The 19,980-nt window shown below is 34.5% G+C and overlaps 1 long non-coding RNA gene across 1 annotated transcript in view; it reads right to left on the bottom strand.

Moving 5' to 3' along the window:
- Nucleotides 1-5,113: 5,113 nt before the first annotated feature.
- The window catches only part of LOC139363169 (uncharacterized), a 108,439-nt gene continuing 93,572 nt past the window's right edge, over nt 5,114-19,980 (bottom strand). Inside the window, exon 3 of the long non-coding RNA XR_011623111.1 lies at nt 5,114-5,381. This is a non-coding gene — a long non-coding RNA (uncharacterized lncRNA). The remainder of the gene's footprint in view (nt 5,382-19,980) is intronic.

Here is a 19,980-nt window from a genome sequence, read left to right as displayed (position 1 = left end):
AAGGCAGGCTTTTGGAAACATCAGATCCAAGCTACCAGGCTTATGTAAATCCAGATAAGGAACAACCAGTTTCTCAGAACTCTTTAAAATATCTGAACTTAAGTGAACTTCATAATTCTTAGATTTTTGTGTTTATTTTTCCAGTCTTATTAACATATTAAAAATTTAATCATTATAAACTCCAATAGCGGAAAAACAAATATCATCTTTTACAGTAAGTAACAGAAGTGAATCTCTATAGATCTAGGCTACTCATGGGGTTCACTCTCTTTGGTGTATTCATAACAACCTGAAATGTGAAATTGTGTGACTTTGAAGGATACCATGTCTGTCTATCTATCTATCTATCTATCTATCTATCTATCTATCTATCTAATCTATCATTTACCTATTTCCAATTTTTTAAAATTTCTATTACCTAGCTTATTAAAAATGCATTTTTACTGGTGAGTAGGCACCTATTAGGTCAGGAATTATGTATTTTCTCTTGTTTATTATTATACATCCTGGGTCTAAGAAAAGATGGAGAAAGTAAAGAAGGGAGAAAGAAGGGAAGGAGGTAGGGAAGAATGGAAAGCAGGGTGGAAAGTAAGGGAAGGAAGAAATGTATTAACTATTTTTGTTGTTGTTGTTCCTTTCCTAGACCTTATCAGTATATAAAATAGAATGGCTGCTACAGAGTAGGTACCGAAAGTGTCCACTGTGGACAACAGAAGGCTTTGCAGTTTGGGTACTACAGGAAGAAAACACTGAGTCATAGTTGGTTGTACAACCCTTTTTATTGAGAATCTACATCAGCAAAAGAAGGGGAAGAAGAAGGGATGGTTAGATGTGACAGAGGTTGTATCCCCCATTAGGAGCTCTAGAGTAAATGTTGCCTGTTAGAGGAGTTCTGTTTCAGCTGCACATGGCTGAGCCCTTGGACCACTGCCTTGGTCAATCACTGGCTGGCAGCCACTCTGAGAAGATTGGCACCTCGGCTTGAAATCTGAGGCTGACCATAAAGAAGCTAATAGCTGGAGGCTGTTAGATAACCACTGTCCTTGAAGCTAGCATTTCTTTTCTTAAATGGGGATGTGGAAGACACATCTCTGTATCCTCTATACCGGGTATGAACTAGTTTCTTTCATTATGGAAAGCAACCTAAGATATACCAACTTCTCCCTATCAAATAACCAGCTCCAAATAAGAATGGAATATAATTCTGTCTGAGAAAAGTGTAAAAAGGGGCACTCATACAAAGGAGTCTGTGTGTTTGTCAGTGTCCACACTGCATTTCTTTATGTTTCTTCTTTGCTTATTAGGGGGATTCACAACAAATGCATCTCTGATTTTTTATAATTGAAAGCATAACATTGATCAATATTAAAGAAAACAGATCTCTATTCTTTATAAAAAATAAGAATTGTTTTATAAAGGATTCAAATGGATATCATTTGGTGAAACTTAAATGAGTTAATATCTTTGTTTCTCTTATTACCTTCCTTTTTGTAGGTTTCCATGGGAATCTTTGAAAAGTAACTGACTACAGCTGAATCTATATGTGTTCTAACAAGATCAGATTCAATTAAAGATCTGATGCATCTGCTCCTTGTGGTTTATGAAAAAAATCAACGTGAATTTATTGAATAATTAATATGTACAGATTATGCAAACTGCCTGTGAGAAATTCAAAACCCAAGGAAGCGCTTGCCTGTGTTCTCATATGGCAATGAGAACTGAAGCTAGGCACATATTCATCAACATGAGGTAGGAGAGAAAATATTTTTCACCCATCACAAGGTTCATGTCTGAGGCTTTTATAACAAAACACAGATTAACAACAGAAAAATAGGATAACCAAATGTATTTAACATAAGCTTTATATGACGCAAAGCCTTCAGAAATGAACATGTAAAGAACCAGGGAAAACTGCATTTTTACAGGAAGTCATACAAAAGTGTGATTGGAGCACAAAAGAGTATGACCTAAGGATAATAAACTGGGGTAAACTTAACAAGGCTTGTTTGTTCAGATTCTTCTTGGACTCCCCATGTGACATTTCTTCCCTCCTCTAATAAGACAGGACATCTGTCACATGAGGTTCTTCAGGAGAGAGGGGAAGTCAGAGTGACCTTCCTGCTTCACGGTTTTCTCAATTTATTTTGGCTTAAAATACTCAGTATGGCAAGATTCCACATTTTGGGGTAGCATTTCCTATACCCCATTAATGACAAACAAGAGTATCCTAGTTTATTTTTTCCCCAACTGAAATTGTTTTTTATAATCCCAGAAAAAAAAAAAAAAAAAAAAAAAAACCTGCTAGGTATGGGGTAAGTGAAAATGGAGGTTAAAATGACAGTATTGTAGACAGTTAGCCAGCGAGTTATTCAGTATCTCAATTACTATAAATTGAGTGTCTACAGTTTGCCAGTGACTATGATAGAATCCTAGGACACAGAAATTGACAAGGTAGACAATATCCTTCCATTTGCTGAACTTATACATGACCAAACTAATAATTCCAAAGAATTGGAAGGGTTAAGAATGAAACGAAATACAAAATGTTACAAAGAGTAAGTACGGTAGAACTGGGAAGCTGGGAGCTGGTAAATTTTATGTAGGATGATCAATCAAGAATATTTTGAGGCCATGTAATTTGAGTTGAGATCTGAGAGGTGAACAAACAATAAATTGAGCTTTTGGGAGAGAATATTAAAAAGAAAAGATTACCAGAAAGAAAAATTACAAAGTTTCTGAGATAGAAGTTTAGTCTGTTCTAGAAGTATGTGGTACACTAGAAATACAATACAAGACACATATGTAGCCTTAAATTTGTTAGACATTTAAAGAGTAAAATAAAAGTGGTTCCATTACAATAATACTAAATTTTGTCTTATTTTATGTAATGTACCCTAAATAGCATTTCTACATTTAATCAAATTAAACATTAATGAAAATATTTTACTTTAATTTTTTATACTAAGGTTTAAAAATATGCTACATATTTCAGACTTACAAAATGAATTTAAATCAGAACATTTAGATATGGTAATTGTATTTTAAGTAATCATAGTCATTTGTGACTCATAGCTACCATATTGGATGGTGTGATTATAGAGACTGAAAGAAGGCTACTGTTTCTGGATGGCGTCTAAGAAAGAAAGTGTATTGAGAGGAATTAAGAGCTAAAAAGAGTATATAAAGCAAGCAGGGCCTTCTAGGCAGTGGCATGAAATTTATATCATATTCAAATTACAACAGGAAGTCATTAGAGGGTTTTAAGAAAAAAAACTGACCTGATATAATAACTGCTATTAATAGACTGTGCATGCTGTGTAGAAAACAGCCTGTAAAGCATACAAGAGTAGATGCAGAAAAACAGTCTTCTTTGAGATACATTGGCAGCATAAGCAGTGGACATATATGGGAAAAATATGGATATGTGTTTTGGAGGTAAAAGCCCACCAGACTGAATTCTACCAGAGCGATCAGATATAGGGTAAGTATAAAGAAAGGAATTAAGAATGACTCCTGTTTTTGTTTGTTTGTTTTATTGTTGTTGTTATTCTTTATTTTTGCAGCAGCAAGTGGATGGTGGTAGCATAAATCGAAATAAGAAAGACTTGAAGTTTCAGAGGACAGAAATGGAAATTCCCGTGGGTTATGTAAAGTTTGAAATGACAGTCACAATTCAAAATTATGAGTACACAAGATGTTTTGTTAGAGTGGAATTCAGATTTTGAGAGTGTTAGTGTATAGTTATTATTTAAAGTTAAGAGACAATGACATTACCTAGAAAAGGAAAGAAAAGGAACAGAAGGGGAGAGAGGAGAAGATAAAGGATTAGGTGAGAGGAGTAGAGGAGAAGGGCTGACAATGCCTACAACAAAAGGCAGAAAATTAGTTAGGAGGACAAAGGCTATTTTCAAAGACAGGTAGTGGCAAAAGCCTAGTTGGTATGCTATAGAGAGAGACAGGAGGTGAAGAAATGGAGATGGCAGTACGAATACTATTTTCAAGGAGTCTATTTAAAAAGCAGAGAAACAAGAAGGAAATTGGAAGGGGGATGTGCATTTGCAGGGAGAGCATGTTCTAAAAAATTATATAATTAAGGTTGAGAATCTGAGATTAAGCCAGGTAAATCAGTTTACCCAAAATCTCGCAGTACATAGTGAAACCAAGTTGCAAATACAGATATTTCTGACATCCTGGGCCAGGCCCTCATGCATGTTATACTGTATGTTATAACACCTCTTGGGGAGGAAAGCTGAATTTTGGAAAGCCAACATCTTTTAAATGTACTGGTATCAAGTAAGGTATTGATTAGTCTAGTTGATAAGAAGCTGAACTAAGACTGGAATTATGAGAAAGAAAGGGCTGCTGAAAAATACATTACCAACCAAATAAGACCCCAACAAAGGTGAGGCTGGGCCTCATGAATATGGGAATAAGGAATAGCCAAAGATGACTCAGGGCTCATAGGTTCCCATACATAGAAAAATATGGTGGTCTGAATCTACCATGAATTTGGCTTTCATATGACGTTCAATTTAATTAATACATTTCTTCACAATCCCTCATCTGCTTTTTGGATCTAAATGGCTTTTCACACCTCAGCTGACTAATGATGATTTTGAGCTATCATTTGGCAGCACTGCCCCCTAGTTGTTTCAGGATTTTTTTTGTAAAAATATGCTTGACCTTCTAATGTATTTTCCAGAAATCCCTTACGCGCGAAAGCAAGTTGATCTTTTTAAGTAAAATATTGGCAAAAACAATGAACAGAAAAAAAAAAAGTTCAAAAGAAAAGATATTAAGCTTAGTTTTATGAAATTATATTCTGATATGACAGCAGATTTAATTTGAAATATGTAGACATCTTCATGTAGTATTATGAGTAATTTTCCACCTTGCTTTGGAACCTGAGTAAAGATTGCAGTCTGCTAACCTTAAGAGTCAGCCTCACCAGGATTTTCCAAAGGATTTGGTGGATCTGTGTGAGGCCAGTTATCAACACAGCTCTCAAGATGGCCAGGATAGCACATGATAATGCACACCTTAAATACCAGCCAGTTAACCTTGTAAAATTTAACAGATTTTATTGAAAATTCTCAGAGTGGTAGCTATTTTTATTTTATTTCATAGACAAGGAGACAAAGGTCTCTGCCAGTAATTTGGTCAAAATCTCTCAGCTACTAAATGGCAGAGCCAGGAGTCAACCCAGTTAGGGTTTATAGCAAAGCATGTACTCTCAGCAATAATATGGATGTGGCTTCTGAGAAAGTACTTGAAAGGTACAACCCAGTGATCATCTATGTAGCTTCTTCATGGTAGCTTTTGTAGTGTCTCTGTAGTGTGCAGATTCTGTTGCAGGGCACATTGCTGCTACTTTTCAGGCACTAGAGGAATGGAAGATTGTAGTGTTTATGATAAAAAAGAGATAGTTATACATAAAAGCAAAAAAAGAGAGGAAACAGGGATATTAATTCCCAACAGATCGGTGAAATTTGCTAGAGATCATAAATATGTATCATGCAAAAATATTTTCCATCTAACAAGGGCTTTACTCTTTGCCCCACTCCTACTCTGAGTTTAATTATTGCTAGAGGCTTCTCTGTTGTTTGATTTAGTACTGCAATTTTGCAATTACCTGCCAATCCTTCCTCTGTGTTTGTTTTTTGTTTGTTTGTTTGTTTTATTTTGGAATCTTCTTCAATCTTGTTGCATCCACTTGTATGACAAATCAAGCAGGTCCATGCAATACACAAGGACTCAAAAGATGCTCTAATGTCTTTGGACTTGTTGGTTGAGTAACCATGTTAATGATAACTTTGAATAAAGTTAATGCAATATTTTATGCCCCCAAAACACTTTTGAGTTTCTAATTTTGTAAAAAATTTTTCATTTTCTTTGGGGTGTAGTAGCCCTTTATTTTCATGAATGTTGAAAAATGATACATTTTTAGATGTACCACAAGATTATAGCTCAAATTCTAGTTCAACACCAAGATGTTCTGAATATATTTGTAGAGAGAGGTCATAGATCTCCAACCATACAAACTGAAAGTAAAGCGTCAGCAATTGAAGTAATTTATTCACTCATCCAATGAGTAAACATTTATCTCAAGTCTGCTGTAGGCTTGACAAAGGGTTGAATGCTGATGATGCAATAATGAACAAATACACATACTCTAATAGCTAGTAAGTATTATGAACACAGATATGATAGAAATGCACACAGACCACTAAACAAATAATATGTAAAGTCATGTGCTTGGTTTTGCTCAAAAATTATTCTGTGAACTGAAAATATCCCTGTGAAGAATAAAAGGCCAAAATGGCATTTCATATTATGAAGAAAATATTCTTGCTCTCTGTATAGATGATCACAAGTAATTTAGAAAAATAATACTACTTTCCTAGACTGGAGAAAAATTGAATGTACTTCCTTAACAATGATAGACACAGATACAGATACAGAGAAAAAACAAAAACAAAAACATAGACCCATTGTTTAGATGTATTGTCTACCATTCAGAAAATGTCACGGCAAGTATAATTACATATTATCATATTTAACTAGGTGCACTGTGCTGCTTACACTTGTGTTATTTATAATTCCATGAATAACTCAAAAGTCTAAATGTGTCCAGGCTGCTGTAGATTAGGATATAATTTTTACTTTTACTTATCTGAGAATATTCATCTGAAATTAACCAATTTCAGAGACCTTGGTAGATAGTATTTATTTGAATTAAAAATAATAAAATCACTTGTATATTTTCTAGTATCTACAAACATGGTTGATAGTAGAACATTTAATTGAACAAGTATGGATACTGACTAATAAAAAATGATACCAGATGTAAACAATTGATATTAGTAAACTGGTAGGCATTTGTTAAATGTGAAATACACAGGATCTAATTGTTTTACTATATATATATTTTTAAAAATTTACATAAATGCTAACCGATAAAATAAAATCAGCATACGTAATCTATTGGAATAACTTCAAAGATCAATTACTGAACATTTTCCCTTTATACCAACTTGGGAATAAAGAACATTAAAGTTCAAGATAACCAATTGGAAATTTTCGTAAGTAAATAAGGCAAGGTCACATTCACTAGGCCTTAACGCTGAGAGTTCAGTAAAATAGAGGATGCTGGGTTGCAATTCTGAACATTCAGAAAAATAGATTAGAAAAAAATGCTGCAGGCACAGGCAGATAACTGGCATGTGGCAGTGGCAGTTTTCTTTATAACATAACACAGTTCTCTTTATATTGTATTTGCTATCTTAAGACAAAAATTTTATATTTTGAAATTGGTGCAGAGCATGAAACAAATTTGATTTTAAGTATTTTCAATGGTCTTATAATTATTTCCCAAATTTATGTTCACCCCACATGCCTTACCCACTACACATTCTGGATATTAATGCCATCATTATGTTGGATATCTTATGTTGGGATGCTAATTGAGGGGGTATTTCCCAATGCTAAACTTGTGTAGGAAAAGATTAAAATTATAAAGCTTAAAGATCATTGAATAGTTAATATTTGGGGAGGTAAAAATCTCACAATCACATATTTGAGATGTAATAGTGAAGGAATAGGTATGTGGTATAAAGAAGGGGCAATCAATGCTAAGAAAATCAGTGTTTCTTTAGTGTATCCTCAGCAGAGATTTAAATAACTTTTGTTATTTTTTTCTCTCTTTTAGGGAATTAAAATTGGACTACTCTTTCTTACCCACAATCAAATTCCAGAGAAACCATTTGTGATGCTAATGAAGGAAATAGTCATGGACTTCATATTTCTGTAAGTATTTTCATGCCCATGCATTTGTGGATTGCAATATTTTCCTAACCCAGCTGTCTTTCTGAGTCACTGTCTCTGCTTCATCCTCTTAGATGTGGCATAGAACGTTTTAATCAGAGAAGCAAAAAGCTTGTTTTGCTGTTAGAACTAATGAGTTTCCAATTGATAAATTACATTAAATAGTAAACATCACATCAATAAATGTCTTGTCCTAAGATATTAAAAAATTCACATGAAGCCAATAACAACATAAGTGAAATGTTTGGTTTATTAATAAAGTAATGAAGAAAATTCTATCTGATTATTGTGCATGTACCATATACTGGACCAGAATTTACAATGTACATAAATAGTTTATACCTGACAGCATTTAATGGGCTTGGAAAGACCCAATAAACCAAAATTATCTTTCACACACCTGCCAGGTCATCTATAATATTTCACATCAAATTTATTTCGGTAGTGTAACACAGACATTGCCAACTGAAGTTAAGTGTAAAAAAACGTTATTTTCTAGGAAAGTTATGAATCCAAACAATTGGTAAATTATATTAGTTTTGTCCAAACAGCCCTATCTCTTAGATGTGACCAAAATCTTTAAAGAACAAGATAAGGCAGATAAAGGTTAATATTAGGCAAAGGGTGAGATGCGGGAGATTACCACAAGAGACTGACTGCTACAGGAGACATTCTGCAGTGGATGGCCTTGAAATGAGAGGGGAAGCATAACTCCTTGTTATGACACCTCAATGGCAGAAAGGATGATGAGCACCCAGTGTGAACTTGGCTAGGGGCCCTGCACATTATCCGTCCATTGCTTTCAAATACACCATGCGTCAGAGATTATTATCTCCATGGTCTAGATTAAGACATTGAGATGCAGGGAAATTAATACAGCAAGTAACAGAGGCAAAAGTAGAGGTGGTGATGACAAAGTTTCCTGGGAAAATCTACATATGTACATTAAGATGTATAAGAATAATTCTAATTATTAATAAGAGACAAAAAAAGAAAAAGAAAGAAGGTGGAAGGAAGGAGAAAGAAAGGAAAAGGGGGAAATAATAAAAAAGAGAAAAATTTTAAAAAGATTTTTGAAAGACAAATAAAAATAAGTAACCAATTATTGAGTTGCATACTTACCCTTAAATATTTTGTAGGTTGTCCAATAATTTGTAGATTGTCCATGAATGCTTCAAAAAGTATCCATAATCATAATAATTATAACCATGATCATAAGCAATGTGCATCAAAACCAGACCATGAGAAAGTAAATTTGAGTAGTAAGTTGGCCTATAGTATTACCAAATATTTCTTGAAATCAGGGAGTGCGTTGTTTGCCATGCTCTAAGCCTCGTCATGAGAAAATAAAAATAATTTACCCCAGTGGTGCTTACATATCTCAAATCTTTATTTTCAGCCTTAAATTCATTGACTCTACTAATTTTCAATTATTTTTATGGAGCCACACTTTTACGTGAATTTTTATTTTTTGTCTTCTCACTGCTCTGGAGTTTGTCTCTTCCTTGAAAGTAGTTATAAGTGACTGACAGGTATGGAAATACTAGAAGAATTCCCACAGAATCATTTCTTTGTATAGAAAATACAATAAATGCCTATTTATACAGTATGGTTAAGAATTGGGATAGCTTGGTTAATTGCAGTTCTAGTTAGCCGAGGAATTGTATGGCCAGGGAGAATTAACAGATGGTTACAAAAGTATACTGTGTGCATTAAATCTATTCTGGGGCTTACTACTTTTTTGCATTCATTTTTAATATATTCATGAAAAGATTTCTTGATACTGTATAATTAAGCATCTACCATTCAGAAATTGTTTATGGAATAGAAAAGATGAAGCTTATACTTGATTGCATTTCTGAGAGTGTGTACTTTTTAAGATTTTTGTGTTTACTAAGGTGCCATGATAAATGACTTCTTACCCATAAAATGAATCAGTTGCTATTTTGTCTATTGGTCAAAGCTGCATTTTATTCAAAAGACCTGAGGTGGTGACATTCAGGATATGTCCACAGAAGCCACTTTCACTTATATTAATATTGTATAATTTACTTCCCAAATAACGTATCTAGCCATATCTATAATGAAGCTGTGGAAAAAATTCTTATGTCACTTTATTTCAGCAACAATTACAAGGAACTGCATGTCAAATACAATCAGCATTCTGAGAGGCTTTCATTTCATTATTTGGCTATATAATACACACATCTGTAGAGTAATATTCAGTTACCTGGGGTCATTTTCATTCATGAGTATTTCACAGACCAGCCATCTCTAAATGCCTGGGGTCCTCAGAAACTCAAGTATAAACTGTTCATTAAAATTTCAATCATTTCACACCTAGTGGCACATACCATATGTTGGATATCCAGTGAAGAAATTGCATAATACTCTAAAATTTCAGTGTAGTCAGCTCTGGACAACCCTTTGAGCAGAAGCTAACCTGAGCTTCCTGCTCTCCTGAGATTAGGGAAAATGCAGCTGTGAGCCTATTCAGTTCCTCCTCTTGTAATGGAGAGGAAATACCACAATGTATTTTTTGTGGCAGATGAGAGCTGGAATCTCTTCAACAACCACATCTTTTCATAGTGTTGTGTAAAGTATGGTTAAGAGACGATTGGAGAACTACCACAATTCTGTATTTCTTTATTGAAAGTAGGACTTATTGTTTGGAATAATGGGATTACAGATCAGAGGATATCCATTTCTCAATCACAACAACCTAAAGGTAGACATAGACATTTTATAGCAGACTGAGGAGTATAATTCTGTGAAGAAATTTAGGCATGGATATTTCACATTTTCAAATGATGCATCAAAGCATAGGGATTCAAACATCTTTCTAATCTGTTACATAAGCATCTTTTCAGAACTGGTTTCCTCTAAATGAGTTATAATTTTTAATTCATTTTAGAATATTCGATAACACTGAAAAAGCCCTTTCATGAGACAAACGTTCACACTAACATATATTAGTAGCATTACTTCAATTTCAAGGGGTTCAAGGAACAACCAAATCTTTTCTATGTGTCCATAAACTTGGGATTAACAACCACCAAAAGGAAAAAGGAAGGTGTTGGCATCAAGCAGAAATTAAATCTATAATCACCCTTACAGGAGTTATGTGTAAAAAAGCTCCTAAGAGACTTTAACTCTCAAATAAGTTCTTATCCCCTTCCCCAATTTGAGATAGGACATTCCGGGGCCGTGTTTCTGAAACCCAGGGAAGAAACAGCCCTCACTTGAGCTTTGTGGGGAGTAAGATGCCTTATGTGCCCTTGAGACAGCTTGTTCCCCACACATACGGGAGGAGAAGGGGCCAGCTTATGTAATCACTTCTTAGGCATTTGCTTCATTTCCGAACTGAATTTACTCATACATGTTGAAGGAATTTAAAGTACTCTACTAAAATCTGCTAGAGAATATTCATTTAAAACTGTTTTATTCGGTGCCCAGAATTTTCTCTAGCACATGATTTAAAATTACTGATTTCTATTATTTGTAGGCACAGTATTTTGAACAGCAAGAAGATTATTAAGAATTTTACTGTAATACTAAAAAATTACCAGAGATTATTTGACCAATGAAAAATTATAAAGAAGAATCTACTCTATAAAAATATCTGTGCAATGCATTTCACTGTATGCCCTATCTCCTAGTTACTACACAGGAGGGAAGAAAAGCTTCTTTAATGCATTGTCTTCCCCACCTTCCTCAACACAAAAAACACACGTTTCACACACTCCACTGGGATTGCTTAACTGCAGGGAGAAAATTGCCATCCTAAAAAGAAACCCTGGCATATCCCTGGGCTGAGCCAACAAAGGTGGGGAAAAGAATGTTCCAATCTAATGTCTTTTTTACTCCAGGGAAGACCAGAGCAGTCACTCTGGACAGTCCATCCTGAATTGTGAATTTTCACAACTATTACTTCATTTGATCACCTCACTCTCTGTCCCTCTCCTCCAGAGCATTAAGGTATAACCCTACTGCCTGTCTGCGCCCAGAGCAGAGGAGTCATATTATCATGGACTATTCTTTGTCTTCTCTACATTCCGTCTTTTGAGGAACCACTTTATAATCACTTATTAGTAATCCTATGCAGGCTTGTGTTTGTACTAGGACAAACTCACACTCCCTGCACATGAGTAAGCATGTGACCAAAACCTGGCCAATCTGAGTACACTATGACCAGAGGTCACTTGGTTATAGCAATTATTTCAGAGAAAGGTACGTGATTTAAGCTATGTTAACCAGAATTTCTCCCATAATTTTGTCACTATTGTGGGGAAAGTTTTTTGTTCAATGGGATCTCAAGATATATATATATACACACACACACACACATATATATATGTATATGTGTATGTATATATATGATATAAATTACAAGCCTGATCAATTTATCACCATAGAATAATAACTTGCTGGGAATGTGGCCAAGCAAAGGAAAACAGATTAAGATATGCTGAGAAAGAGACCTTATGGCATTGTTTGGAAATCTGGATCTAGCTGTTCTTAAAACAGAACCTCTCCCCCTCCCTTGCTGTATTAGTCAATTTTATTGAATAAATGAGTTTGCACTCACTCTTTGATACCTTTAACTAACAGAATTCCGACGATGCAGAAATTGGTACTGGCAAGTGGAATATTGCATGAGAGAGGAATTCAAATATGAATTTAGCTAGATCAAGGTAAGCAGTATGACAGAAATTATTTCTCATATTGGGAAGTTTATCAAACTCCTTATGTGATGGTAAAGAATGTGGTTAAGTTTTTACTTGTTGTATCTTGAAAACCAGACAATGTAAATAAAGTATCTGGGAGCTTTAGGGCACATTAGAAGCCAGCAAGCAAGCAAACAAACAAACAAACATACAAAACAAAAACATCTGTTGTGATGCTACAGTTTATTGAATGCTTCCCGGAGCCTTTAGTAAGGTCCTAAGATCAACTTTGGCTTAAACTAACTTCCCTCAAAGCAGAGAGTAGCAGCCATTTCTCCCTAAGAAAGGTGATATCCAAGATGTCAAAGTTGTCAAAATTTATATGACCAAGTCATACAGGCTGAAAAAACCAAATCATGTAAATATGTCTCCAAGACAGTCAGTGAAAGCAAAAGCGCAAGGGGGTAGAGAAATCAGCAAATTTTTTATTAGAGTCCAGAAGCCAGACACCAAGAAGAAACTTTATCCTGCAAGGACAAGATTAGTGTGAGATAATTGAGGCACTTATTTCAAGCACAAAATTTAAGGAGTCACTAAAAAACCTTGGTAATCAGGAAATACAATATTTAATGAAATATTTTTAAAAATAAAAAATGTAAAAATTCACACCGAACGAAACATCCACATTGTAAATCAAGACATGACTAAACTCAATCGTTGTTCACTTCCTGTCCAAAAAATTAAAAAAAAATAGTAGCCCTAGTATTAACAACCATGTACTCTAATGCAGCCAAAAATAAAGAACAGATTACTAGTCTCACTGCCCTAGGCAGAAACAGTGAAATGGGTTGCTAAGAAACAGAAACCACCAGAATGAAATTTAGATTAAGATGAGACTCATTGACCCTGGTTACCAGTCCAGAGAGGAAGCAGGTAGCAGTCAAACAAAAGTCAGCTGAGGGTTTAAGGGCATTATTTTGCCAGAGAAACTTCAATATTGGCAAATTTTCAATGCCTCAGACAATTAGCACATCAATGAGTTTACACAAAAAGGAAGTTGCCTACCAAAACAGTGCTGTTCCAGAAATGGAAATCCTCCAATAATCTCAGATGCAGCCATGGAGGAAAATGTCCAGGGCATGTCCTGCAGAGGGCAGAGAGAGGCAGGATGGTCAAGACATTGACTCATCTGCCACTGAACCACTGCCACTGGTTTCGGTCCAGCAGAAGTAATATGTGCTCTAACTCAAAGGCCACTGTATGCTAGTTACTATTCTCTGTTTTTTTTTTTTTTTTTTTTTTTTTATGTGAAAATGTTTATTCTAGTCTTAATTCTTAATTTTGGACTTGATATGTTGGGGCTTTTTAGATTCATCATGTAGCTGCAGATTACAAATTTACTTAGTGCAACATCTAATCTGAATAAGAGTGAGTTATGTCATCCAAAGATTCTAATCTTGGAACTGCATGTAGAAATTGAAAAAGACTTTGGGTTATCAATCTTTGGGGAGAGGGCAAATGCATTTTCAGTATTATGTTAAAGTAGTTGCATTAGGTTGGAACTGGTATTTTTTAACATACATGTATGAATAGAAGAATGTTTGTGGATTACTATGCGGTAAACCTAGTGAACATTTATTTTTTTCCCTTTCATTGAGAATGAAGTGTACTTCATTGTACAGTAATGGTCCTTCATTGCACAGTAATCTGACCCCAATCCAGGTGTTTTTGTGAGACCAACCTTGTCACTCTTTGTGTCTCCCCATTCTACTGCTCCCCAGTAGGACTGATCTTTGGATCCAAATCTGGACAATCAAAATATTCCCTTTCATTGCTGTATACTCATTTTTCCCAAATCTTTAGTATGAGCTCAGTTTCAGTTCCAATTACCAACCCATATTACATTATCTTTGATGTTCTTTGGTCTCCTCATGGGACAACTTACTGATTTGACACATTCAACTCTTAAACACAAAAACAAAAATAAACAAAAAAATCCCCCCCTCAAAACTAAGGATATGGGTCCTCTGGACTTATTCTATTTCAAGAAAATAAGTCTCCATGTTCACAGTCAATAGAAAGACAGTTTTCTACTTTAAAAATAAAAAAATAAGAAGTTAATTGAGCAGGCTACAGAATAACCATACAAAGAAACAGAGGAAAACAGTCTCAATGATTTCTTGTTCATAACACAAATTGCTCTATTGAGCAATTTTGAATACTTATTTTGTTTCAGAATCTATTTTTTAAATATATTTCATCATTTAATAGGAGGTGTTATAATCATTATTTTATAGATGGTAACAACGAAAGCATGAAGCATTTATGTTATTTGTTCATCATTGCATAACAATTAAATGGCAGAGTTGGAATTCAAAACCAGAAGGCCTAGACACAGAGTCCAAGCACCTACTCCTTTCATAAGTGCTACTTATTCACAGTAGAGGTGAGAAAATCACTGTGGAATGGATGAGTGAACGGATTCAAACCTTTTTTAGGCCAGACTAAAGGCAATCAATATGCCTGGACTTAAAATGAATGAAGTTCTTAATAAAAGGACCTCATGCCATAGTGTAAGTCATACTACACAGAGAGAAATGTTGTTTGCACCTGGAAGATCCCTATCCCCACAAGGGTGAGTGAGCACTAACCATGTTTATACAATCTCTACATCCATCTCAAAGGGGTAGAATTACCTTTATTCCCTGTGCTACCCATTCTTCTTTCTTCCCATCCCCTACCCCAAATATGCACACAATTACTGCCCTCAGCACATTTAGGCAAATGTTCCCTCTGACCTACCTCTTCTAACATTTGCTATTTAAGAATATTCAACAATGTGCTTATTTTATAGGCCTTGTTTTATTTTTTTTGTTACTTTCAGCATGAAAGCTACTCACCATAAGTGCTTTATTTTCACTGTGCTTCCAGCTAAATCCCGCACAGTAAAACAAATTAAGCAGATGGCAGACTTAAATGTTAAAGATTGGAAAAAAATGTATGAAGAAATTTTAGGATAAATTAGAATATAGGATAGAATATATTGAAGTGAGATGAATCAGAGGTTAAAGTCACAGAGAATTTTAAAGCACTTAGCTTCAGTGAAGATATATGCATGATTCAGGACAGGAACTGAAAGTGTCCTCCCATGACAAGTGTGCCTTCATAGTGCTTAACTCCCAAATTAGTCAAATGCCTTATGCGGCTTTCTTGCCTCATGAGGTCATGCACATTACCACTGCTATCTTTCTTTCTTTTCAGAGTAAAATGTTCACAGTCTCAATCATCATGGGGAAGGTTCAAAGGACAGAGGTTTATGTGGTTTAATATGAGTGATGCCTATGGAGAGTCCAGACAAAAAAGAAAATAAATTTTCATCTGCTGTCCATTACTAGTTTCTCTGAATTCTCCTATTAGGGAATATACATTCACTGTAAAACTTTGAGCTCTGTTAAAATGCAAATTTCCCTGGGAGCATTCAATCCCATGAGTCATTTTCAACTATGAGTAAATGAAATTAGCAGATCATTTCCTAAGAACAGGTTTGAGTAGAAAGGAGGAAGGAGGAAGCATAAGGCTGCCAAGGACCAGGATTAAGTCCTTAAGCTCAAGTTCCTAAGATAGGAGCATTCTAAAATCAAAATATGTCTCATCAAATATTATCCCAGAACTAGTCTTGGTATTCATAAATTTAAAGATAAGTAGTATTGTTTTGAATGAATTTAAACAGAAAAGTTGTAAAAGCAAGGGAAAAACAAAGAAGCCAACATGTATTAAGTTTCTGTTATGTATTAGGGATTTTATGCTCTCCAGCCGTCACAACTCTCTGTGATATTTTCATGAACCCCACTTTATATATGAGGACAGTGAGCCTCAGAAATGTTACTTAACTTGACAAAGGTTACACATCTGATAAACAGTATAGAGGAAAGATTCTGATTCCAGTCTCTCTGTAAAGCTTGGGTTTTCCCCACACCAAATGGCAATGGCTTTCTGGTTTCAAATAACCTAACTGCATGGTAACATTTAAAAATCATTAGACAGGGAATGATAATTATATTCCAAAAAATAAAGGGACAAAACATACTAATACCAATACAATATAACTAATATCTTTGGCTGTGATCAGGAAGAGGTAATTAGAGAAAAATGGAAGAATTGTTAGAAGGGAAAGAGGACATACCCAATGGGACATAGAAGGCAACTTGAACTAACTTATAATTGCACCCAGCTGCCATTAGGATCCACTTCAATGCTCATGTAATTTCCATAGACCCAAGGCTCACTTATTTCTGACACAGCATATTAATCTAAAGACAGAAAGTGTAGGGGTTGATTAAAGACCTTCAAAACTCTCTCAAGATAATTTAACGGTAAGTGAAGAAAAAAAAATATATTCCAGTGAGACATTTTAAGAAAATATCAGCTAGAAGTATTTTATTTTTATTATGTTGAAATTCAGACATGTCATACCTAGTCTGTTTTATCTGTAATTAAACTTTTGTGACATTCTATAAGCCAGAGCAAGTAGCAATATACAATTAGACTAGCCTCCTTTTGTGTCATAGACTTTTGGTGGGACAAGAATCATTCTCTCCCAAGTATAAATGACAAAGAAAGTCTGCGTAGGCATGCTCAGACAAATGAAAAGTTATCTTTTAAGTGTTTATATCACAGAAAAAAGGCTCTAATGATTTATATTAACTGCAAAAATGCCTCCAGAAGATTAGAATAATAGAAAAGCATTTATAATATCCAGGAGGGAAGAGCCATATGAATAGAACTGAGACTATTTTCTTGGGAAGTTTGTAGAGGAACACATTTTAAACAAACTTATGAGAAAAATATAATTTCTTATTTTATGTGAAAATGTTTGAATAGCCAGTCATGGTTACAGAGAAACCATGTTTTGTATCTAGTGGTACAAATTAACATATGTATCATCTACAGAGCTTGAAGTCACAGGCTTCTAACACTTTCTTATTTTCTTATAGATTATGTATTCTTGATAGTAGCGATATGTTTTTGTTTGAAATACAATTAAACTTCTGAATTTTGTATTTAATGAAATATTAAGGTTTATAAACAAACTATTATCAGAAGGAACAGTAATTTTCCCTCAGGTATGTATAATGAGACATAATATTTTCAGAGCCAACTGAGAGGATAATTCTTTCTGTAAACAGTGCCCCGAATTTTTTTTTATTTTCCTCTTTCCTCATTTCCTACTTCCCACACACCCCCATTTGTAGGTAGGTACAAAAGTACTCAGGATTACACGTAGAAGTGTTCAATTAGGACTCTCTATTTGAAAGTACACTGACTTTGTCAATTTACTGTGTTTCAGATAAATATGAGCACATGAAGCAGCAGAGGCTGCTAAGCATGCTGAAGAATGGGCCCTTGTTCCTAAAGTCTTCCTCAGTACAGAGACACAAACAGGAGCAGGTGAGCTCAATTATTTGTGAATGGAGAATGGGTGTATGAACTGTTTTTTTTTTTTTTTTTAATTATACTTTAAGTTCTAGGGTATATGTGCACAACGTGCAAGTTTGTTACATATGTATACAAGTGCCATGTTGGTGTGCTGCACCCATTAGCTCGTCATTTACATTAGGTATATCTCCTAATGCTATCCCTCCTCCCTCCCCCCTCCCCACAATAGGACCCGGTGTGTGATGTTCCCCTTCCTGTGTCCAAGTGATCTCATTGTTCAATTCCCACCTATGAGTGAGAACATGCAGTATTTGGTTTTCTGTTCTTGCGATAGTTTGCTGAGAATGATGGTTTCTAGCTGCATCCATGTCCCTACAAAGAACACGAACTCATCCTTTTTTATAGCTGCATAGTATTCCATGGTGCATATGTGCCACATTTTCTTAATCCAGTCTGTTACTGATGGACATTTGGGTTGGTTCCAAGTCTTTGCTATTGTGAATAGTGCCACAATAAACATACGTGTGCATGTGTCTTTATTCCCTATTTAATAAATGGTGCTGGGAAAATTAGCTAGCCATAAGTAGAAAGCTGAAACTGGATCCTTTATACGAAACTCCTTATACGAAAATTAATTCAAGATGGATTAGAGACTTAAATGTTAGACCTAAAACCATGAACTGTCTCTTTAAACTCTGCCAAAGACAACTAGCTAATATTATGTTACTAAAAACATAAAGGAAGTTTCACTCTACTAACAATACAAGTGCAGTAAAATACTTTATATGTTATAATTGCTCCATAAATTTTAGGCTCCCTCTGTTGATTTTTTTTTTTTTTTTTTTTTTTTTTTTTTTTTTTTTTTTTTTTTTTTTTACCACTAGAACATAGAGAAAACAATGAAGGAACTTCTACTTTGAGCTTATCTGAGCCACAGAGAGGAACAAAGTGGTAAACAGAAATAACAGGAGAGTTTAGAAAAAAATCTATTGTTCTTTCATAATTAAATGTACTATGTATTTTTTAAATAAATAATTTTAGCTATTTTGAATCTATATCCTTTTCTTAAGGATAATAAAAAACTTTAACGTATTTGAACCCCTCACTGAATACCTCACTCACTACCTTATCTGTCTTCCTTTTTTTTGGTTAGGAAATTTAATTCTACATTGTTTATGTAAGACAAATGGTTTTCTGATGACCCCAATGTTTAATTACATTTAACAGTATTATTTGCTCACCACAAGTTTTATTATTTCTTTAAAAATCTACTCATTTCTCTATGTTTACAATTCTTATTGCTAAAATTCATCCCTTAAATACTATTTTTGTGATGATCTGTGAAACATGAATTGTCTTAGTCTTTGTCTAGAATTGCCTTAATTCCCCTAGTTCTTTGATGTTATTTAGGCGGGGCATAGAATTATAGGTGCCAGCTTCTGTGCTTCAGCATCATCTTCTGAATATATTGTTGTTAATAAGAAATGTTTTGCAAACTTAATTTTCATATTTTGAAGATGATAATACATCTTTTTTATAATTCTTAAACAATGTGTGAAGTTTATCTATAATATATACTTGTCTCCAGTGTCATAATATTCTTCTACACAGAATGATCTACTGAAAATGCAATATAGTCAGTTACATTATGATATTGCTTAAAATAGTGCACTACCCCCAGTATCTATAGGATAAAATTTAAATTGCTCAGGACAGCCACAGTGGTTCATGCCAATTCCCATAGCCTTATCTCCAACCATTCTAGACCTCATACTTTATGTGCCAGACAGATAAAAATACTTCTCATTCACTGAACATACAAGATGTTTTTAGGTTCTAAGCATTTATTTATTCTGTTCTGTCTACTAAAAAGTCTTCTTTCTCATTCTCAATTTTATTTTTAACTAATGAATTTTCATTTAATATATAAGCCTTTATTGAAACCTTATCTCTTCCAAGAAGCTTGACCTAACTCATCCAGTATGAGGTAACTGTGTTTCTTCTGTGCTCCCAAAATACTCCATTTATGTGAATGACTTTCCCAATGGATCTT

Source organism: Macaca nemestrina, chromosome 5 (genome assembly GCF_043159975.1).
Source record: "Macaca nemestrina isolate mMacNem1 chromosome 5, mMacNem.hap1, whole genome shotgun sequence".
Classification (NCBI taxonomy): Eukaryota; Metazoa; Chordata; class Mammalia; order Primates; family Cercopithecidae; genus Macaca; species Macaca nemestrina.
This window is presented reverse-complemented; position numbering and strand designations above follow the sequence as displayed.